This window comes from Pteronotus mesoamericanus, unplaced genomic scaffold, assembly GCF_021234165.1.
Source record: "Pteronotus mesoamericanus isolate MK-2021 breed Mesoamerican mustached bat unplaced genomic scaffold, CSHL_Meso_final scaffold_31, whole genome shotgun sequence".
Lineage (NCBI taxonomy): Eukaryota > Metazoa > Chordata > Mammalia > Chiroptera > Mormoopidae > Pteronotus > Pteronotus mesoamericanus.
This window is the reverse complement of record NW_026555312.1, coordinates 2,413,012-2,436,041: the sequence shown is the minus strand read 5'-3', so window position 1 is coordinate 2,436,041 and position 23,030 is coordinate 2,413,012. Positions and strand designations below refer to the sequence as shown.

The 23,030-nt window shown below is 38.6% G+C and overlaps 1 protein-coding gene across 4 annotated transcripts in view; it reads right to left on the bottom strand.

Moving 5' to 3' along the window:
* LRRC8B (leucine rich repeat containing 8 VRAC subunit B) overlaps positions 1-23,030 on the bottom strand; it is a 74,910-nt gene that overhangs the window by 16,138 nt on the left and 35,742 nt on the right. For 3 of the 4 annotated variants that reach the window (XM_054592099.1, XM_054592100.1, XM_054592101.1), the window contains 2 exons: positions 16,727-16,781; positions 6,873-6,974 (listed from right to left, as the gene is read on the bottom strand). The gene's annotated coding sequence lies outside the window, so the exon portion shown is untranslated. Of the gene's footprint in view, positions 1-6,872; positions 6,975-14,777; positions 14,841-16,726; positions 16,782-23,030 lie in introns of those variants that run through there. The other variant, XM_054592102.1, reaches the window with a different exon arrangement.

The following is a 23,030-nucleotide window of genomic DNA, read 5'->3' as shown; positions in this document are numbered from 1 at the left end:
GTCCTGCACCCACATTCAGCAGTTGAGAATTGGGAAGGATATGTTAGCTGCAAAGATCCCTCCTTAGGAGAAAGGGCTCTCAATCCTATGCTGGGATCCCCAGTCCGGAACAGCAAAGCCAGGCAGAGGAGCCCAAATAACATCTGACTGTAAAAAGCAGTGAGGATTCTGACCACCAGGGAGAGATGGGAGTCTGCTAGAAACCCAGGGACCCGTTCAAAGGGCTGGAGAAAAAAATCTCATTTGTAGCCACTCACCACGGACTCTGGTGGAAGGAAGGCGGGTCAAAGCGCACTGGAGTCATTCAGGGAGATTCTGGGTTGTGTGCATTAGTGGGGAGAACTGAAGGGACAGCTGCCAAAGTTCCTGTGCTGAGTCCTCCCCACCCCGCCTACATCCCACCCACAGACACTGCCTTTCCTGGGTGAAGCACTGACTTCCAGGCCACGTCAGCCTGGGGCAAGGCACTAGCCTCATCGCCTGACTCCCTGTGGCTCCAACCTGCTGAGCTCCCCGCCTGCATATGAGCTGGCTGGCTGTGGCCAGCCTGGGCTGGCAGTGCAGACTGTCTTAGGTGGCCCTCAGGGTGATCCAAGCACACTCGGGGAGTGGAAGAGATGACAGGGAAGGACTGAGTTGTGTGACTCTAGGGCAAGGGCCATTTTCCCCTCATACGCACAATGAGAGCCGCCACTGTTCCTGTGCAGAGCCCTCCTTCCACATGCCAATATCTTGGCATATTTTCATCTGATGAACTCCCCTGACTTCACCCTGATACGTCCCTGAGACCATACCCCACCATGTAGGTCCCCTGGCCCCAGGCAGGCGACAGCTGACCTTGGTGTACACTGAGACTTTTGCTAAGTGGCCTCAGGCCCAGCACCTGTGCTGAATTTAAATCTGTATCAGCCTGGGAAAGACTACTCATCCCTCCCTGGTGACTCACTGAGAGCCTACCTGATACAACGCACATACTGCCAGAGGCATTTTCAGTGACTGAGCCTCACAGGTAGCTGGCAGGCAGAGGTGTGTCTTGGGTGTCTTGGGCTTTTTGCTGATCTGCTCCCAGGCCTTGTGCTGGTAGAAGCCAGGTTTTGTACACAGCTTGGCCCCTCCCATGGGTACGCAGGCCCAGCAGAAGTAGCCAAAAGCTGTGGATTACTTTGTAGTTCCAAACAGGTAAGCCAGGGCTGGCCACGGGCAGTGCCTGCCATTGACTTGCACTAGAGTTCCTCCTCGGAAGCCCCAGAACCAACACACCAGGTAACAGGCTTCAGGCCACATCAGAGCATGACCAAATTAGCCCCGAAGTGGCACAACCAAAGGGAGATGTCAGCAGGCACCAGAACCTGCTGGGATGAATTCCATTTTGTGGGGTCAGCCCCAGTAGAGTAACTTACACACGAGGGTCAAGGTCAGGCCTTGTAGTTGGCCAGTCCTACAGTCGGTACCATCAAGACAGCCCAATAGCACTCCAGGCTCAACTGCAGCAGGAAGACTCACATAAGCCGCACAAGAGACATTCCTGAAGCATACAGCTCAGGTGATAAGACTGTGCCATGGAGCCCCACTGGACACCTACTACATAAGGTCACCATACCAAGACTGGGAGTCACAGCGGACATACCTAATACATAGAAACAAATACAGAGAGGCAGCCAATATGGGGAGACAAAGAAACATGGTCCAAATGGAGGAACAGGAGAAATCCCCAGAATAAGAATAAATGAAATGGAGGTAAGCAATCTATCATGTATAGAGTTTAAAACAGTGGTTCTAAGGATGCTCAAGAAACTTAGAGGGAGAACAGATGAACTCAGTGAGAACCTCAACAAAGATATGGTAAACATAAAAAAGAACACAGAAACCATAAAAAGAACCAATTAGGCTCATTTCACTTAGCATAATGCTTTCCAGGTCACAGGAAGACAAGAACCATATGATTTCACTCATGTGGAATTTAATGAATAAAATGAACTAACAAGCAAAATAGAGACAGACTCATAGGGAGCAGGCTGACAGCTGTTGAGGGAGATAGGACCGGGGGCTGGGTGGGGGAGTGGAGGGATTGAGCGAAAAATTAAAAAAGAGAAAAATCTCAGGGACACAGACAACAGTGTGGGTAATTGCTGTGGGGAAGGGGCAGGAGGGTGTAGGGGGGCTAAAGGGTGATGGAAGGAGACTTGGCGTGGCGAGCACACAATGCAGTGCACAGATGATGTGTTGTGGAAGTGCGCGCCTGAAACCTGTATCATTTTGTTAACCAGTGTCACCCCAATAAACTCAAGAAAAAAGAAAAAAAAATAGGAGTGAAATATGTTACAATAAAAACACATCAAGTAACTAGGAAATGCCTAAAATTCCACAAATTTCTCTACAATATTTCAGATCCACAAAGCTGTTGGATTGGTGTTTGATTTTTGCATTTCATTGATATATTATTGTAAAAATGCTTTGGCTTTTTCCTCAGTAAAACCAAACAAAAGTCATCATGTACGTACAAATTAAAGCATTCGTGGCTTTCAACAAAACTGTTGTGTACACAGCTGTGGTCATATATATATATATATACATATATATATATATATATATCTCTTAGTTGAATAAGAAATACACATATAATTGACTTTATACATGAAGTTGTCTTTACAGTTAATTTTAATGGGTGTGATGGATAATTTAAGAGGGTATGAGTCCCAGGTTCATACCCCAAATTACAGCAGTAAGTTATTTCAGCAGGTGTCTAAATTATGATGTGTTCCACACTTAACATTAAAGTCAGACTATAATTTTAGATTGAAAATGTAAAGGCCATTTTCTGAATTTGGGATTCAAATACAAAAGTGGCTTTATTGTCACTATTAAATTGGCCTCAAAGACTGCTACTTAGACCACTGTCCTTAAAAGTTGCCTTCTTAGGCAGTTTAATCAGTTTGGTTATTTTTTTAAAGTAAGAGCTTTGTTTACATTGAAAACTTCCAGTAGGTTGCTAAAATAATAAAAATAAACCTATACACAGAAACTTACACTCTTAAAAAACAAACATAAAGGAAACAAATCAGTGACTAACACTGGCAGATTTTCCTTTATAGCTTGCCTTTGACTTACACATTTCTATTTCCTGCCCCACAGAGGGTAGTGAGAGCTAGGTTATGGTTCTTTAGCTGCAAACTCTTTTCTGGGTTATGCTAGTTTGTTGCTTAGGTGCTTAAGGCTGATTATTCAGCACAAAATTTTCTGCTTCAGCTACAGAAGTTCAAAAATTTACAGAAGGCTGTTCTCTGGAAATCTGTGGTTGTTGTCACTTTAGTAGTTCTCTTTATTCAACAACTTCCATATTCTTGACCAGTGTTGACAAATGGCATGCTCGTGAACACAGTGAACTTGAAATTTACTTTGGTAAAAAAACATTAATATTGATGAAATCAGTCTTTACCTAATACTTTGTTTGTTGGATCAGCCTGAAAAACTTTCCTCTTCTCCTGCCCCTCAGGACTGGAAGAGCTGGTGAAGGGATGATTCCATCTGATGGAAACACCCTGAATTGGGGTTGTGATTGGCTCCTGGTACTGTTCACTTGGGCACAGGCTTCCTGATCCAAAGAGAGGTCACGGCTCTCAGCAAAGAGATCAGGAACTCTATTACACCCTTTATGTTCTCTCAAAGTAGAGAACCAATAGCTTATGCTGGTTGTTTTTCTACAGCTTTGCCCTAACTGAAACTGACTTTCCAGGGTGTGGTATGATGAAATCCTAGAAAAATGGTCATTTGTTTGGTAGACCTTTGGAAGCCAAAAAGAGGGAAGGATACAGGGAAGTCAGCAGAAAAAAGAATGGTAAAAAAGAGAACAAGAGCTTATTGAGTACCTACTGTATTCCATTTACTGTGTTCAATCAGCTTGTTTAGTTTTACATCTGCTTTAAGAAATAGAGGTCTCCATTTTATAGATGGGGATCCCAAGGTAAAAAAAATGGTTACTTGTCAAAATCTTCCAGCTGATGGTCAGCCTTCTGTTGCCTGAAGGATCCCCCAGTGCCAACTCCACACCTTCTATGCAAAAACAGATAAGTGTGGCTGGAATAGAAGAAGAGGAGAGGAAAGGGAGGAAGGGGAAAGAAACTAAAAAAGAAAAAGTGAGAGCTCTGAAATGCTGCTAATACTCAAGGTTAAGTCTATCTGAAGCAAGGGTAATTGTAAGCGAGACTGTAAATTGGGGATACTATGACCCATCTTCTTCCAATTTCTGGGTCACATGGCTCCATCTTTGTCATTTCAGGAGGATCCTAAGTTTTAAGAAGCTATTTGGTAAATTCTCAACTTAATGATCATCCCTCCCAGAGTCATTGCTATATAATAGAAAAATTTTGTCAAAATTATAATGACAATTTTCTGCAAAATGTACTTGAGGACATTTATTTGTTTAGTAGGATGATCCTATGATCCAGCTTTCAGGTTAGGTTGCAAGCAGGTGGTCTGTTTTGTTGGGTTTTTTTTTCCCCCAAGGACAACTTTCTTGAGTCTTGCTTTCAGTTTCTACAACATTACAATTTTAGATTTCTGATAATCTGTCACGTTTCACTCTGATTTCAAAATGAGGACAAATTCCTGGGGGAAGCCCTTTCCTATCTCTGTAATAACCTGACTTGAAGGACTACAAAGATGTTTTGCTTTCATTTAAGTAGGGAAAAAAAAGCCAGAAATGAAGAATACAATAGTTGAAATGAAAAATACACTAGAAGAAATCAACAGCAGATCAGGTGAAGCAGAGGATGAAAATAGTGATTTGGAAGACAAGGTGTAGAAAACACCCAATCAGAGAGGCAAAAAGGAAAAGAATTTAAAAAAAAATGAGGATAGTTTAGACCTGGCCATGTGGCTCAGTTGCTTGGATTGTCATCCCATGCACCAAAATGTTGCCAGTTTGACTCCCAGTTAGTGAATAGGCCTAGGTTGCAGGTTTGATCCCTGCTTAGGGCATGTATAAAAGGCAACCAATTGATGTTTCTCTCTCATACTGATGTTTCCCTTTCTCTCTCTCATCTCTGTCTCTCTCCCCACCTTCCCTTCTCTCTCTAAAGTGAATTAAAACATGTCTTCAGGTGAGAGTTTTAAAAAAGGATAGTTTAAAGGATGTTCGAGACATGAAAAGTAACAATGTCCGAACAATATGGGTACCAGAAGACAGTGAACTAGGGATGAGAACCTATTTGAAGAAATAATAACTGAAAACTTCCCTAACCTGGTGAAGGAAAAAGACATACAAGTATACAAGTATAGAAAATGCAGAGTGCCAAACAAGAGGAACCCAAAGTGGCTCACACCAAGACACATCATAATTAAAATGGCAAAGGTAAAAGGAAAAGACAGAATATAAAATGTAAAGACTTAAACATTAGACTCAAAACCATAAAACTCCTAGAAGAAAACATAGTATAATTTCTGGCATTTCATCCTGGCCGAGTAGTTCTGTTGTTTAGAGCATCATTCTGATGCACTAGGGTTGTGGGTTCAATCCCTAGTCAGGGCACATACAAGAGCCAACCAATGAATGCATGAATGGGTGGAACAACAAGTCAATGTCTCTCTCTCTAAAAAATTTAAAAAAATAAAATAAATATTTAAAAAATCTCTGATATTTCTCCAAGTGATATGGGACTACATCAAACTAAAGTTTTGCACAGTAAAGGAAACCACCAACAGAACAAAAAGACAACATACTGAACAGAGGAAGATTCTCCCCAATGATACATCTGATAAGGGGTTAATATCCAAAATCTGTACAGAACTCTTATAACTCAACACCAAAAAAACCAAACAATCCAATTAAAAAATGGGCAGAGGACCTGATTAGGCACTTCTCCAAAGAGGACACACAGATGGCTAATTAACATATGAAAAGATAGTCAAGTGCCCATCTATAGACATGTAGATAAAAAAAGCAATGGTACACATATACAATGAAATATTTGTCATAAAAAAGAAAAAAATCTTACTATTTACAAGAGCATGAATGCACCTAGAGGGTATTATGTTAAGTGAAATAAGTGAGTCAGAGAAAGACAAATACTATATGAGTTCACTTACATGTGGAATCTACAGACCAAAAGAAACAAACAAACAAACAAATAAAACTGAAGCAGGCTTGTAGATAAAGAGAGCGGACTGATGGTTGCCAGATGCGAGAGGGTTTGAGGGACTGCGCAAAAATGGTAAAGGGATTAAGAAGTACAAAACAGTCACGGGACTGCAAAGTTCAGCATAGGGAATGCAGTCAATAATATTGTAATAACTAAGTATGATGTCAGGTGGGCACCAGAAATATCAGAGGGAACATTTTGTAAAGTGTACGACTGTCTACTATGCTGTACACCAAAATAATATTGAATGTAAACTGTAATTGAAAAAATAAAATAAACAACAAAAATGAGTAGGAAAACAATATGGCGATTTGCTCTAGAGGTAGACCTAGGTGGGTCACATTTCAGAAAGTCATATTTTGATCCAGTTTGTAGTGGAAGTTGCCTAATTTACAGCCAAGTCTATGAAATAGTTCAACCCTTTCTCCCTACCAAGGCCTAGATGAATAATATGATCATTTCTCAGGGACACTGCAAAGGAATTCCTTACAATGGATAAAGAACATGAACCAGAGGATCTCTAAGGGCTCTTCCAGCTCTAAGGTCATGGGTTTATTTATTCTCTCAAGGGTCTTGAGTCAAATTAATTCAAGTTATGCAACTAAAGTTGCAGAAGAAAACAAACTCAAACAGTTCTAACAATGATAAAGGTATTTGACAGGAATGAATATTTATTTGACAAAGGACACAAGTCAACATTGACCAAAGTAATATACTTTAAATATTTATACTTACGTCAATAAAAAAAATGATTCCAATATTTCAACAACGCTTCAATCAGGAGGCCTACACCTTTTAAAATTTCTTAGACACACCATTTCTGTGTTTGTCTTCATTCTGTGAGAAAACATAGATATCTTGAAATAGCTGCAGTTACTTAAAAAAATTGGAGATACTGTATTCAGAGAACTTCTCCATCATAAGATATAATGTGGGAAATAAATTTTCACAAATCAGTTTACTGTTCACTCTGTGGCATATCCTAGTAAAGATATATATATATATATATGTGTATATATATATATATATATATATATATATATATCTCCCACTTACACATCAGATCATACTCACTCCTTGAACTCCCTTAAGTTCCAGAAAAATTTCTATAGAAATTTAGACATAACAGATTTTAAGATCCCATATCCACACACTTAGATGAACACTTAGCTTTTCCCAGTCTACAAATGTTAATTTCTCTCACTTCAGTCCTCACACACACTTTGTCTTATTTATCAGATGTCCTGTCAAACACTATAATTTCTGCACCTAATTTTAAACTGCACATCCATCCAAATAACAAGACTCAGAGCTCTTAAAATTTAGCCTACTGATTTCATTAGAAATGGTCACAGTAAATAACTTTTTAAGACACAGTTCAGAAATACAGCTGAAGTTCTTTGAAATTATGATATAGTTAAGTATAGGTACTGTTTTAAATTCATGTTTTTTTTTCCTTTGAGGTAAGTAAAAGCCATTCTTAGCATCTTCAAACAATCATTTGCAATCGTTTATATTCCATATAAGAGATCTGTCCAGAAAAGTCCAACCATTGTTAATATAAAGAGAATAGTTTGTGCCACATCGATGTAACCTGGCAGCCAAGGAGAGTGGACTGGAATATGCATGTGTGAACAATGATGACTTACTTTGCTGTACTAGTCACTGGGGATGATAGATGTTGTTGAGTGAATGTGTGTGCTTTGTGGCCATCACATTGAAAATGACTGAGCAAATAGAGCAATGAATCTGCATCAAATTTTGCGTTAAGCTTGAACATTCCCCCACAGAAACTATTCTGATGATTCAGAAGGTCGCAGCTCTGGGCAACTGGTGATCGGCAGTTTCATCATGACAATGCACCCACTCATGCATTGTGTCTCATGCAGAATTTTTTGGTGAAATGTCAAATTGCCCAGGTGACTCAGCCCCACTACAACTCAGATTTGGTGCCCTGTGACTTCTGGATTTTCCCAAAACTAAAATCACGTTGGAAAGGGAAGAGATTTCAGGCTGTCAATGAGTTTCAGGAAAATATGGAAGGATGGCTGATGGAGATTGAGAGAACTGTGTGGGGTCCCAAGGTGCCTACTTTAAAGGAGACTGAGGGTCATTTGTCCTATGTACAGGTTTCTTATATCTTCTTCAATAAATACCTCTTTTTTCATATTACATGGCCAGATACCTTCTGGACAGACCTCATATACTAATCGGTTTGAAATGTGACAATATTCTAAAACCAAAATATTTTAAATTGGGTGTGAAAATTTTTTTAGTGCCTATTTAACTGCTGAAAGTTGCTGGGAAGGTTATTATATATTTGATAATTGCCCTGATTATATGATCCTATTTTGGTTTATTAAATATTTAAATCCAGTTCAGAATACTGACCCCAAATTGTATTTCATATATCTTTAGCAATAATCTTATGATCTTGTCATTTTTCAAAGATCAAAAAATTGGACATGTCTGAAATTTACTTAGGATTTACCAATTTATGTGTAAAGTCTGCTTAATAATTACTTACCAGTATCAAACTATTTTGCAAGCCAGAGAGCACAGTTAGTGTGCATGACAACCTAGATATAGACTAATAATTCATATTTAACACCACTGGAGCATGAGTTTCACATCCACAATTTATTTTTCAGAGGCTTAGAACACATGACACACAACTGTATTTATGTGCAGCAAGCATGATAAAGACTTTTGATGTGTGAAGCATTTTACATATATATTCTTCCACTGCATCTGTAATGTGCCAGAAAAGATATTACTGCATAATTCCAGAATGTGATTTAGCCATGATGGTACTTCTGGTGTACCATACAGTTTTTATAAATTACAAATACATTTTCTATTTTAAACACAGTATTTCTATGAAAGCAGAGATATACATTTCCAATTATAGTAAAATATTTGTTTTTATTTATTTTATCCTTTCCTAAAGATATTTTATTCATTGCTATTTAGAGAGAGAGGAAGGGAGGGAAGGGAGGAGAGAGAGGCAGAGAGAGAGAGAAACTGGTTGCCTTCTTGCATGTGCACTGACTGGGGACAGAACCTGCAACCTGGCTATGTATGTGCCTTGACTGGGAATCGAACCAACGACCTTTTGGTTTATGGCATGATGTTCCAACCAACTGAGCCACACTGGCTAGGGCTATAGTAAGATTTTTAAGTAATCATAGTGAGAAACTACTGTAACTAATCTGTTAGGGAACTATTACTTACTTCAGGTTCACCATATTTATTCTAAAGAAAATAAATAAAGAATAAAGAAAGAAAATTATTTGTAAAGAACTTTTGTCTTTTTAAAAATTATAAACTTGTCTTCTAATCACCTAATACAGATTTCCTTTGATGAGTTCCCTGTCAATAAAAGAACCAACAAAAATCTAGTAGTAATAATAATCTAATATCTAGTTTCCCAATTTCAAATCAGTTTCATTTATATTTATTTCATACTTAAAACAAGCCATTGAGGTGAATGTTATTTTTCACATTTTATAAACATGTAAAATAAAGCAGGCGCAAAGAAGTTACCATGTCCAAGGTGACAAAACTAAGAAGAAATAGATACAAAGAGAACCTATGTCCTCAAATATCAAGCCTGGTCCACCAGACCACACTGTCTCAATCCAATGAACTATGCCAGTTTCAGGTCTCTCAATAGCTAAAGAAAAAGTTGAATATTTAAGTCTCTTCTTTAACTGTACTGGCCGAATGTTTGTGTCCTTCTCAAATACACATGCAAATCCCCCCCCACCCCCCGCCGTGTGATAGTATTAGGTGACACCTCTGGGAGGTAAATGGGTCACTACTTCCTTGATAATGGAAGTAGTATGCCTATAAAAAGAACCCCAGAGAGCTCTCTTGCCCCCTTCTGCCAAGTGAGGACACAGCAAGATGGTTGCTTATGAAATAGGAAATGAGCTCGCTCTCATCAGACACAATGCACCTTGAACTTGGACTTTCTAATCTCCAGAACTGTGAGAAATAAATGTTTGTTAAGTCAGCCAGTCTACAGTAGTCTGTCATAGCAGTCTCAACAGATTAAGATATCAATTTATCCCAATATCTGCATTATAACTGGGTTCTATTACAATCTTTTGAAAAACAAGGATGAAAACGTAGTTTTCTGCAATGCCTCTAGTTACATATTATGTAATCTATTTTCTCAGCTAACATTTTGTACCACTATTTTCCACTGATCTAAGAGTAAATATATAAATATATATAACATCTGAATTTAATGATGTATGAAAAGTCCCAAGCATTCCTATATATTAACTGATGTTAATTTTTCTCATTGAAGTGTTTAACTGGAGAGCTAGAGCATAGCGGTCTTTTGTCATTACAAAATTTAATACTGTTTGTGTGTCTAGGAAATTTTTTCCAGACCGTATTATTGCAGACAATGAGGACTCAATCCAAATCAGATCTTTATTTCTAATACACAAATGCACTAAATCAGTTCAAAGAAACAATGTTAAAAGTAAAGGGTTTTATGGTCCTAATCCTATTCCTTTAGCTTTTGAACCTCATTAAAAAATCATAAAAGCTTTTCAAAGCACATGAATTCATTTCACAATCTCACCCCAAAGTCTCTAAGACTGGAACAACACTCAAGTTAAGCATCTTTACTTGTCCCTAGTCCCTCCCTATACTTTGAAAGCATTTCCAAAATAACCAAGGGAAAAAAAATAAACAAATGGTGATCAGATGGTATTTAGAGTCATTATATGCTAGGAACTGGAAGGTACTTCAAAGATCCCTGCCTCTGACCTCAGGCAGGGATATAGCCAAACAGTTCAAAATGGAGTTTGTCTACTTACTCTCATGGAAAATTGATGTAAAAGTCATTTTATATCAAAATGTTTAGCATTACTTCAAGACGTTTCTTGGTTCTAACATATATCTCACTGAAATTTAAACTCACCTCTTTGAGTTCTCTCTCTGGGAAACAAAGCATCAATATCCCTGATTAATTTGGTCCTTTATTTTAAATAAAGAGGGGTGTCGCCAGCAAGACGCTTGGCATGCCAGTTTATGTCCCTTATCAACTGTTTCCGATCTTATTAGTATAACAACTTTCAAATAACACCCTTCCCAAATTTAGTTGTAGTTTTGAGACCTAGAAGGGAACTAAGGTTTATCTAGGAAAGTGTTTCTCTTAAGATTAATGAAAATCACTGGAGAGCTTATTAAAACACAAAGAGGTCCTACCCTCAGAGTTTCTGATTCATTTGGTCTGAAGTAGGACCCAAGAATGTGCATTTCTAACTAATTCCCAGTTAATGTGGCTGCTGCTGGTGCAGAGACCACTGATAAGTTTCACAAATTGATGACGGTGGTTCTCAATTTTGGCTTCACATTATAATCACCTGGGGCACCATTAAAAGAAACCTAAATCCAGGTCCCACTCCCATGGAGCAATTCAGTTTGACCTAGGTAAGGCCAAAATAATAATAATCTCCCCAGGAGGAGAAAACCTACAAGACAGACGGGCAATAAAATATCTGAGAATAGTGCCTACCTTTAAAGTCTTTTGGACATTTCACTAGATGTTTAGGATACACCTCCCTCCACAGACTGCAGAAGAAGAGCTATCACCTCCCACATGAACCCCTCAGAGGCTCAGCTCTGTGAGGCAGAAAAATAGTGAGTCACAGAGCAGTAGAGATTAGCAGGATGGATTTAAGGAAGAGGGATTAGAGTCAAGGAGGCAGCTGAAGGACTATTTCAATCACGTGGGCCAGAAATAGGAAGGAAAAACTTTAATGCTCTTGAAAAGCAAGCAAAGACTGAAATAGTCACTGTAAATGAAAATTCACACCACTTGTCAACATCAGAGAGGTCCATGGAAAAGCAGGAGTCGAATAGATTCAGATCTTGATGCTATGCCATCGTAGTATCGTCCACAGTTTCTAGCACACAGTGCGCAATAAATATTTGTACAATAAAGAACTGAAATACAAATGTAGAAAGCTGAAAAAAGTGCATTCAGATATTTGGAAGGTTGAATCTAAAGCCTTTCCCGGAGAGAGGCTAGAACTCATAGTTTATGGATAGGAAGGATGTTGGCTTTTTTGCATATTCCAAACCTTAAAGGCTTTAAAAGAAATATGGTTTTATTTCTCATGATTCTGTGGGTGGTTCTTCCACTTCATGGTGCTGGCTAGCATAAAGATAGCCGGAAGAGCCACAATGTCCTCATTCCTCAGGCAGGCAGTTGGGGCTGACTGCGGGCAGGTAACTCCCTGTGAGACTTCACGTGGCTGTTTGAGTCCCTCGCGCAGCACTGTGGCTGGGTTCTAAGAGGGTGTGTTCCAAGCACAAAGGGGAAAACTGCTGATCTTTTACGGCAGAGCCCTAGAAGCTACACAGAGTCACATTCAACACATTCTATTGGTCATAGGCGTTAAGTGGCCAGCGCAGATCTGAGGGGCGAGGAAGCAAACACCACCTTTCAATGGGAGGAGTGTCAAGGAATGTGCAGCCAGGTTTTGTCCATCACAGTCTATTCTCTGTCCACAGAAGATTTCCATTCCCATCCATACAGAGCATACTCACCCTCTCCCAAGCTCCCCCCAGCCCCTGCAAAGCTTTATTCTACAACGGCATCAAGTTCAGTCTTGAACTCACCTAAATTAGGTCCATGATGCTATGAGACAATACCCTTAAGATTCCTCCTAGAGCCCTTCTGCCTAGCTGAGATCTAGGAGGCTGGGCCTTAAATCTTTTGAAATCTTAATACAAGGTCTTACAGCTGTGCCCTGGCTTTTATTGTTACCTGGAGGCCAAGTTTTACTAGCAGTAGTGCTCCAGATCTGATCTTTTGACCTGAGGCCATTTCTTAGAGTATTTGCTGGGTATAGAAGCTGGCCATGAGAAACAATTTTATTTGTGACTCTAGAAAGAAAATATTTCCCCTAATGTCTCCTTAAACTCTGAACAGTCTCTTCTTTAATTCATCTCTGCAGTACTTTGATGATAGGTGGTTGAAAAAAGAAGTTAATTGGCACTTCCAATATTCTGTTGGAAAAATCTCCTACGCTAGATCCACAAATTCATTAGGTTCACTTTCTATCTTTCGAGTCATTGTAGGGGACAGCCTTGCTGATTTTTCTGTCACTGTGGAAAAACAAGGGTACCATTTTATATTCTTCAATAGCAGTTTCCTCATTGTTCTTCCAGCCAACATTTAATAGCCTTCTTGCTGCCCTTCAAGTCTTCACTGCCACCTGGTCTCAAAGCCAATGCCAGATGTTTTGTTATGGTATTCCTGCACTTCTAGGTACTAGTATTTGTTTTGGCTCTTTATTGCTATGTAACAAATCATCCCAAAATTTAGCCAAAATAATCATTTATCCTTTCTCATGATTCCATGGGATGAAGAGGCAGTTCTGTTTTACACGGTGTTGGCTTCCATGCTGTAGGGCTGGAAGGTCCTGAATCAATCCCAGATCTGGCCCTTGCAAGAGCCGGCTGTTGGTCTGGAGCTCGCTCGGGCTGATGACCAGAACCTGGCCGCTCCTCCTCACGGCTGTGCGGGCTTCCTCACAGCAAGGCGGCTCAGCTCTAAGAAGGAAACTTTCAAGCGCACAAAAGCAGAAGCTAAAAATCTCTTTAAGGTCCAGACTTAGAAATCACTCTACATTGGATTGGTCAAAATAAGCAGTACCAGCCCAGCTACAAAGGGAGAGGAAACATTCTATCTCTTGCTAGGAAGAATCACTCAATATTTGCAGCCACCTTCAAATCCCCCAGAGGAAGTCAGGAGTATTTAAGCAGTAGACGGTGCCATAGAAAGGAATTCTTCAAGAGAAGGAATTTAGTCAGTGAATAATAGAACTTTTCACCCCTGGATAGTATATCAGATGAAGAAGGACTATCGGACAAAATAAAGGGGGATAGCAAAGCAGGGTCAATGAAATAAAGGAGAAGCACAGTATTTTTCAAGCACCAAAGTCAAAGAGTTTCAAGGAAAGCATCTGACATCATAGTCGAATAACACAGAGAAACCAAAGGAGAACAGAGATGTGTGACTTCCATTCTGCAGCTTCATACCCAAAGCAGTGGAGTGGTAATGCGTCTATGAACAATCATAAATAATATTCTAAATTTTAGGAAAATAACCCTAATCATTTAAAGCCTGAGGAGAAAGTAACTGAACATGAAAAACTATGGGAAAACTCTAGACATCCTAATAAAAGCTGAGTTTTTATGGATTTTAAGAAACATTGCTTTACTTTTTATTCCTGATGGTTATGGAATACATCATATATTTAATTTAGATGGTAATTCTCTTTTAAGGAAAAGCCCTCTTAGTTCTTGGATGCTTTTAGTGAACTCCCAAATTATCTAGAACACATTTAAAATGAAAGTTGAAGGCACCAATGGTGGTATAATCCTTAAAATGTGTAACCTCACACCCTTCTCCACCAGCTTCATTGTTTATAAAAATGTTTCCCTGACTCCTGCCCCCCGCTCCACAGTAAGCAGCCATAAAACAGACCCACCCTCAGTGCCTATGCAGTCTCTTGTGAGTCACTTGTACTCTCCTTTGAAATGACTAGTTGAAAGCAGAGATCATCATTCCATTTGCGTCTCCTAATTCGTCCATAGGTGACTTACCTTTCACAAGAGCAGAATCACATAGACTATTTACTCCAGGGATAAACCATAGAGATCAGAGTACAACTCTTTACAAACAAGGAAACTGAAGTTCAGAGGTGTTCAAGTGGCTTCTCTGGGGTCGCAGGGTAGAACATGGGCTTATGCCCAAGTTTCCTAATTTGAAAACAATTGGAAAATTGGTAGCACTTATTCTGACCATGTAGCCTAGTTAATAATAGACCTTCCTAATTTAAAAAAAAAACAAAACCCAAAAAACTCCACCAGGGTTTTGGAACATGAAGTTGCAAATACAGTCCAGAGTGATTCCAAGTTATAATTTTTCAACTAATTCAAAATGAGATTTTTTTTTTAGCTCTGGAGCAGACAAACCAGTATGCTCTTGAAATACTTAAAAATATGATTCAATTATTAGTCTTAACCATTTCTCTAAAGTAAATATTTATGTGTACTCAATTATGGAGGTGAAAACTACAAAGGTATACCAAGGAGCTATGAGGCCTTGTTTCTGTTTTCACAGGATTTATATTTCTATCATAGAAAACATGCATAGTTGAGAGCAACCAATTATACTGTCACTTTAGTACCAAATGAGTGAGATGAAGGCTAAACCTAAAAAGTTCCATATTTGGTTTCATACAAGCAAAATAATCCAAGAAAATGGAGAAAACATTACTGAAAGCAGCAAGCGCTTGTCAGAGAGAGGTCAGCACTTTAATCTGTTCATGCAACAAATATTTAGAATGCCTACTATGTGCCAGGGCGAGTACTAAGTGTTCAGGGAAATACAGGTATGTAAGATAGACAAGACCCCTGTTCTCAGCAAGACAACAACCACAATAAAATCAGAAACACCATGAAGACTATAAAGCTACTTTAGAATGGATGGTCAGGGAAGGCCTCTTTAGAGGGACTTCCATTAAAACATAGATCTAAAGGGAGCCAGACAGGTGGTGATACTGTGGAAGATCATTCAGGAAGGAGGAGCAAGAAGCTTAGGATGTGTGAGGATCAGAAAGGAGGCCACTCATGTTAGAAGCCTTTGGCAAGTAGAAGAGAGACAGAGGGCTTACAGCCAAGGTAAAGAGTTTGGATAATAAATAGTCCAAGAGTGAGGGAACCGCCACTGAGGAGTCATAAGCGGAGGAATAGCTGATGATATTAGCTTTTAAAAATTTATAATCAAGTCAATGAAGCAGCAGGGAGATGTGGATATACTCAGGAAGTCAAAGGATCTATAATAAGAAGGGTGTTCAGACTACAAGGGTACAGACCCACTGTCCTAACCACTGCTTCACCTGGACTGTATGTTCAGAACTGGGTGACACACTTTTAAAGACATATGTTGTATTTACAACACTAGAGGATCATGCTATTTAATGCAGTATGAAAATTAATCCTTTCTTATGTCAAATCGAAAGCTCTGCCACAGAACTAATTTAAGATTAGTCTTCCACAGCTATAAAAGAAGGATGTTTGCAGGAAGCAACAGCGCACAGGACTTGTTTATTTCTGACTTACTCTAGGAAAGTACAGCCATCTATTACTTAATGGAAAGATGGCCTACCAGTTCTATGCATTAAAAATACTCCCTTAAACAAAAATCAGAAAAATACAGACATGAAGTCATGCAGTCTAAATCTCTGAGACATTTATTATATTCTTTAGATCTTTAATGTTAAAAAAATGACAATATCAAACACAAGCACACACACTTCCCTATACACAAAACTGACAAAGCATAGTAAGATAACCTTTCACCCAAGTGTATACAAGATTTAATTTTCTGTTTAGCTGGCTTAAAAATATCAAAAGGATTTTACTGAAACCATCTATAAAAAGTTACTTTTCTTTTACATACTAAGTATTCTGTGTTATTTAGCCCCAAGCTATCAATATAATAGTAATTATCTTTACCGTGTGTTCACAGTTCAGAATGTTAATCTTACCCTATGAATGCTGGTCAACCGAAACCTCTGCAATTAGTTTCTTTTTGAAATATTCCTAAAGAGAAATCATAAACATATTGTTATATTTTAAGCATCACAGGACTGTAACATAATTCATCAATTTATGTGGTTCTAAAATGTCCAACGTCCATAACAACTTTATAAAACACACAAAATATAACTTTAAGAGAAAATGAGTTAAAGAGATCACCTTCTGACCTGTCACAAAAGGTGTTAACTAATACCCAGGAAATAAACATATCACTGTCACAATTTACAGATTTAGTCTCATCACCACACAATTTATAAAGCATAAAATGTGAACATTAAATTTTTAGTGAAAAAGGAGATAAGCACGTGCCTGAGGCATGACTCATTTCATAAGTAAAAGATAGAGAACTCCACTGAAAATATATAGCTTCTTACAGAAAATAGGGAAACATGGGGCAGGAGAAAGGCTTCATATTTGAGATTGTTTACTCCTTTCAAGTTTTTTGTTTTGTTCTGGCTTTTGCTGCATTGCCACTTACATGTAAAGTACGATGGCACAACACTGACATCTCCTTTGCCTCATCGTTTCTCATAGGCTGTCTCAATGTTACAGTTTCTCTGAACGTAGTTCATACATGGTTATGTCATAGTTTACAAAACCATTTTGCTAGAGAATGTTAGACTTTCCTTTTTATTACTAATGATGCTGTAAATATCTCTGTACTCTGTTCATATTTCCTTTGCACTGACTTCCAAAATTGAGAGTAATGGGTCAAAGAGCATGAACATTTTAAGGCTTTGATATATAACATCAAATTGTTTCCCAAGAAGGTTATGCTAATTTTCTTTCCTATACACAATATATGAACAGAATGCTCAGCAGACATGGGAATCATCATTTAAAAAAAAAACTTCACTAATTCCATATGAAAAAATAGTTTTATTTTGCATTTCTTTGATTAAGTTGTGTTGAATGCTTTCTGATATGTTTAATTAACAACAAGTTTCATTCTTTTTTTCTATGTAACGTTTACCTAAACCAGAGGAACATTTTGCTGAGAAGATATATGAGGGGGGAACCTCAAAAAACTGGAATTATTTTCTGGAGGGTTGGCCCCGGGCACTACAGGCTTCTCCCACTAGGTGAGTGTTCTAGGAACCCATGTGTGTAAGTGTACCAGTTGTTGTTGTTGTGAGAGGCTGCATGGGGCTCCAGTGAACCTTTCTTGAACTCTTCCAACATTTGCTCATTTCATAATAGGTGATTTACAAGTGCACCTGCCCACACTGTTCTGAGTATTCAGCTGTTTCGACCAGAAACGACAAGACCCCCGTGCCCCAACCTTCCTATTCACCAGATCTCCTCCCTAGTGACTTTTTCTGTTTCCCAGGATGAAAAAAAGCCCTCAAAGGAAAAGACTTTGCGAATGTGGAAGAGGTGAAAGGAATAAACAACAGAAGCCCTAAAAGGCATCAAAATTGACAAGTTCAAAACCTATTCTAAGCAGTGGCAAAAAAAATGTCTCAGTAGGTGTATTGCATCGAATGGACAGTACCTTAAGGGTGACTGGAGTTTAAGCATGTGAGAATAAATACACATTTTTTTATACATAAATTCTAGCATTTTTGCCCCCAACCCCTAAATGTAGACCTCAATGAAAGCTCTCTCACAATGACAACTTGTCATCTCAGAGTGCAGCCATTGCTGTCAAGTAAGAAACAAAACAAAACCAAACACACACACACACACACACACAACAAAATGTAGTTCAGTTTTTTTACCAAGGCTAAAGCCAAATCACTCTTAATTTTAGAAACTATAGAGAAAGTTATTGCCCTTCTTCCTCCCTAGCAGCAAACAAAAAGTACAAGCTGGAAGGATGAGAATGTGAAAATACTAAATGGCAAAGCCCCTTAGAATAGAGAAACTAGTCCATGTTAGGCAGGATAAAAATAGGACTGGGACGCCTAGGAGTTCTGACAGGCCCCGCTGCCCAGGCAGCGGCAGTGGCTTCTCCAGTTTGCTACGCTAACGAGCGTTAGAAAACTGGCATCACCTACTCCCTCAAAAACATTTTCTCTCCCCATACGCAGGACACAAGACATGTATTTTCACTTAAAAAGTCAATTCCAGAAAGTCATCGCCAAATCTGGAAGACAAGCAAAACACTAGAATTTCCTTTCTTAAATAAGAGCTCCTTTCTGAAGGTTCCCCAAAAGACATTAAGGAACTGTAGGTGCAATCAGCCTCCTGAGAGAAAAACAAAGGCCCCAAGGTTTTTACTGTGAAAATTGATAAGTTTGAATGCTCTTATTCCTTGCTTGTCAATAGAAATAATGGAGATTGACAAAACAAACTCCTTTGTAGTAAAGCAAAGAACTACTGTAAAATTTTGGAATCTGACAATGGCCTTCCACTTGGGTGATAAATACAATTTAAAAATTTAAGATTTAGCAAGAAGTTCAGAATCCCCTCATAGTCACTTGATGTCATTTCACAGGTCATCAGTTATGGCCATAATCGCTGCAATGTCATATTTATTCAGCTTGCTTTTGCAATTCCTTACGTGAAAGGCTTTAGGTGATGTGAAATTTAAGAATCCTATTTCATCAATTTGAAAGGAACATTTCGCTTTACCATCTGCCCCATCTGGGATCACCTCCAAGAACCACCTCCCTGAGCCACCCTGACCTCCACAGGCTGAAGCCACTTCTCTTCCACCTCTGCTCCTGGAACACTGGACTAATAGTCCTCTCACGCTGTTTGACAGTATATCATATTTCAAGTTCCTTGAGGACTGGGGCATTATCCCCGGCACCTACCCCAGTGTCTCTTGCCAGTGCTAGACTGAGGGGCTTGGATATTACAGTGGCTTCCATGTATCAATTCATCAACAGGATGTTGAAACATCTCTGGAAACTTAACTAGATTAAACAAAAATAGCATCTAGCAGAACTTTTCTCAGGCATTGTACAGAATGTGGTTGGAAGGAAAGATAAGGAATCTGTTCTTTTTTTTTCTGGTCAGTTAAGATCCTGGGAACTAGCAAAAGGGGAACAGAGGGCCTCTTTCCTCTCTTCCCTCTCATAGAGTGCTTGTTTTCCTCTCTCAAAAATGTCACGAACAAGTATTTAAAGAGTAACAGTTTGAAGTGCCATCAAATCATTAGCCTGCCCAGGGTAACAAGTAATTAGTTCACCAAGAGAGACCCCAAATCTCAGCCCTGTTCCTGTCCCCACTATAAAAAAAAAAATTAGGAAATAATTACTGAGTGAACAAACACCAGATCAGCATAATACCCAGATAGGAACCAAGGGTAAGGAGGAGGGGGAGGCCTGTGAACACCACCAGTGCACTCGCACGATGGGTCTAGAAGGGTCGCAAAACAAAGTGGTGGGGACAGAGCCTCACTCATTTCCATCACGCTATGACAGAAACAAGACTCAGAAGCAGAGGCTAAGGGCTAAGTCTTCGCCCATCAGGAAGAAAGGAGAAAAATTCATAGTTGCCAGCTTCCCCCCAAATATGACATCTGACAAATCTGAACAGAGTACTGCTGTCAAATGCAGCATGGCTGGCTGCTTCACAATGACAGCAAGTCATTCAGAATCAGTGATGGATTACTGGGTAAATGCCATGGCATTCCTGAATGACCTTAATATCTTATCAAATTATAAAATTACAATTCCTCTTTTGTATAGGTTAACAGCATACTACAACAGGAATAATGCTGGGACCAGTCGAATTATCAAGTTGTCACCTAAGCAAGGATGGTGTGTATCATGCCCTGTTCACCCTCCCCCAGGACCAGGGGTTCTAGGATGGCGAGGACATTTCTCATTTTCCCAGGGCCTGCCACACAGTAGGGGCTCAATATGTATCGCAATTCCAAAGTCCTGTGAACTATAATCAAACTGACAACACCGCATGTCCTTGGATGGTTCCAGTGTAATAAAACCAATAACTTCTGATAGTGATAACTGTAAAGATGGCTACATCTGGTATATTCTTAGCCCAGTGACAGAAATCAAATTGCCATGCACGGCAAACCAGCCTAGTGTTTAGGTTAAGCTAAATTATGGCCATAAATTACAAAGGTTTAATGTTTGCCAAGTAGTAACTGACCATTAAGCACAAAAGATGTTTAAAATGAATGCTGCTGCCTGCTTACCCCTAAAAATGGAGTTGCTCTATACCTCGTGCTTCTTCAGCATTAATGAAGTGCTGATGGTTCTACTCTACTTCTATAAACTGCATCACAGAGAGCCGGTTGGATACCTTCCTGCCTCACTTTGACCTCTTCGCAGAGTTCAGCGCATAGGACTGGACCTAACGCACACAGATGCTTTCGATAATTATTTGTTGAATGGAAAAAGATGGCAGGAGGTGGAAAGCGGAAGGCTATGCTTGACTGTGTACCTACTGAGATGTTATGACCTCAGCTCTGAAGATGGGAAAGCTGTGGACTGAAGAAACTCAGAAACTTTTTCAAGCTCACAAAGCAAACTCAGAATTCACACCAGCCCTAGGAGACATCTGCTACACCGCCTCTCCAATGAGCTATATAAAATGAGTTTTAAATACAATATGACATCTCTGTTTTTAAAAAATCTGCAATCTGTCTTTTAGAGAGGCTATATGATACAATCTAAAAAAAAAAAAATCAGATCTATATAGTTTTTCTAGTTCATTACTCAGTATTCCATTTAGTGAAACAAGTGCTCCCTCCATCCTGCCTGCCTGTATTTAGTAATTAAGATTGACAGGATAGATAGCCAGAGCAAGGGTGCATCCCGCCCACACCTCTTACAGAGAAACATTAGCCCACCAATTCAATGACAAGAGGAATCACTGAAGTTTAATCTGTACTTGAATAATGTTTTACATGGCTTTTCTTCCTGCCTTTCTATTAAAATGTGGTTTAAATAAATTAATACCAGATCACTGAAATATGACCTTCTTTCTGAGTGATTTAATAAAGAAATATCACATGACTTCAATTTGTTGTTACTTCCAATACATTACTTTGTTAAGCCTAGTTCTTATCCTCAAGTTCTTATGAATATTTGAGAGACCTGGAAGGGAGTAGAGCACAATGGTTAAGATCAAATTGTGACTGCCACTTACCACCTGCTTGACCTTAGATAAGCTAAGTATCAATTTTCTCATCTGTAAAATAGATATTAATGAAGTTGCTTCAAGAATTAAATGAGGTAACTATAAATCAAATGCTTATTAGCAGAGCTTGCAGGTACCAAGTTAAGTGTTCAAAAATGGTAATTTATTAACAGAGTAGTAGCTATATCTAAAATTAATCCTTTAAAGGTTGGTTTTTAAGTATTATCCAGTAAAGGGTAACTAGAGTGGATGTGAGGGGATTAGGTTCTCCAACTAAATTAGTAATTTCCATGCTAGTTATTGCAATATATCACATGACTCCCGTTACTATTCCAGTTATGAAATATAAGTGTTTAATATATGGCCCATAGGGAAGACAAAGTATTGTGAAGCCAAAATAATACAGAGTGATGCAACTTAAAAAAAAAATTAAACTGCAAGTAACCTCCATTTTTCGATGCAATGCCTGTCTCCCTAGTCAAGATCTGTGCTGCAGACAAGACAGATATAGTCAATGTCACCCAAGTAAAGGTCACAGTTTAAGTATATAAACCTATATGTTTAAATATATGAATCTATATATATATAATCTAGTTGCATAATAATGAGAATGTATATAACGCCACAGAATTGTACATTTAAAATGATTAAAATGGTAAATTTTATGTTACATATATTTTACCACACAAAAAGTCTATAATCATGTAAAACAGAAAAACTTTCTGATTGCTTTTACATGAACATAAATGGATTACACAAATTAAATATATAGCAAGCCTCAGTGTACTAAAAATACTCAGCACACCCAAATATAATTTGCCTGTGTCAAATTTGCTTTGTCTACAATTTATAGGTTATTATAATAAATACTAAATATTTAATTATCAATTTTGTTTGTTACTTTGAATTAGAAGGATCTGGGTGGGAGAGATATGATCATACTAATTTGTTTAAAAAAGGCATAGTTTTTTTTACACTGATAGCCATATATGAAGTTAACACATTCAGACATATTCTGGTAACTGTCTAGGTAAGCACATATAAGATCTTTTTTCCCCTCAAAGTAACCATGAAAGCACCCACATGTTTACAAGAATCATGAATAAATTTAGATGAATTTGAAAAGTGTTTGATCCTCTTGTTAATCTTCTTTCATTAAGAAGTCAATCTATTAAGTCAGTCAACCCCCACGAA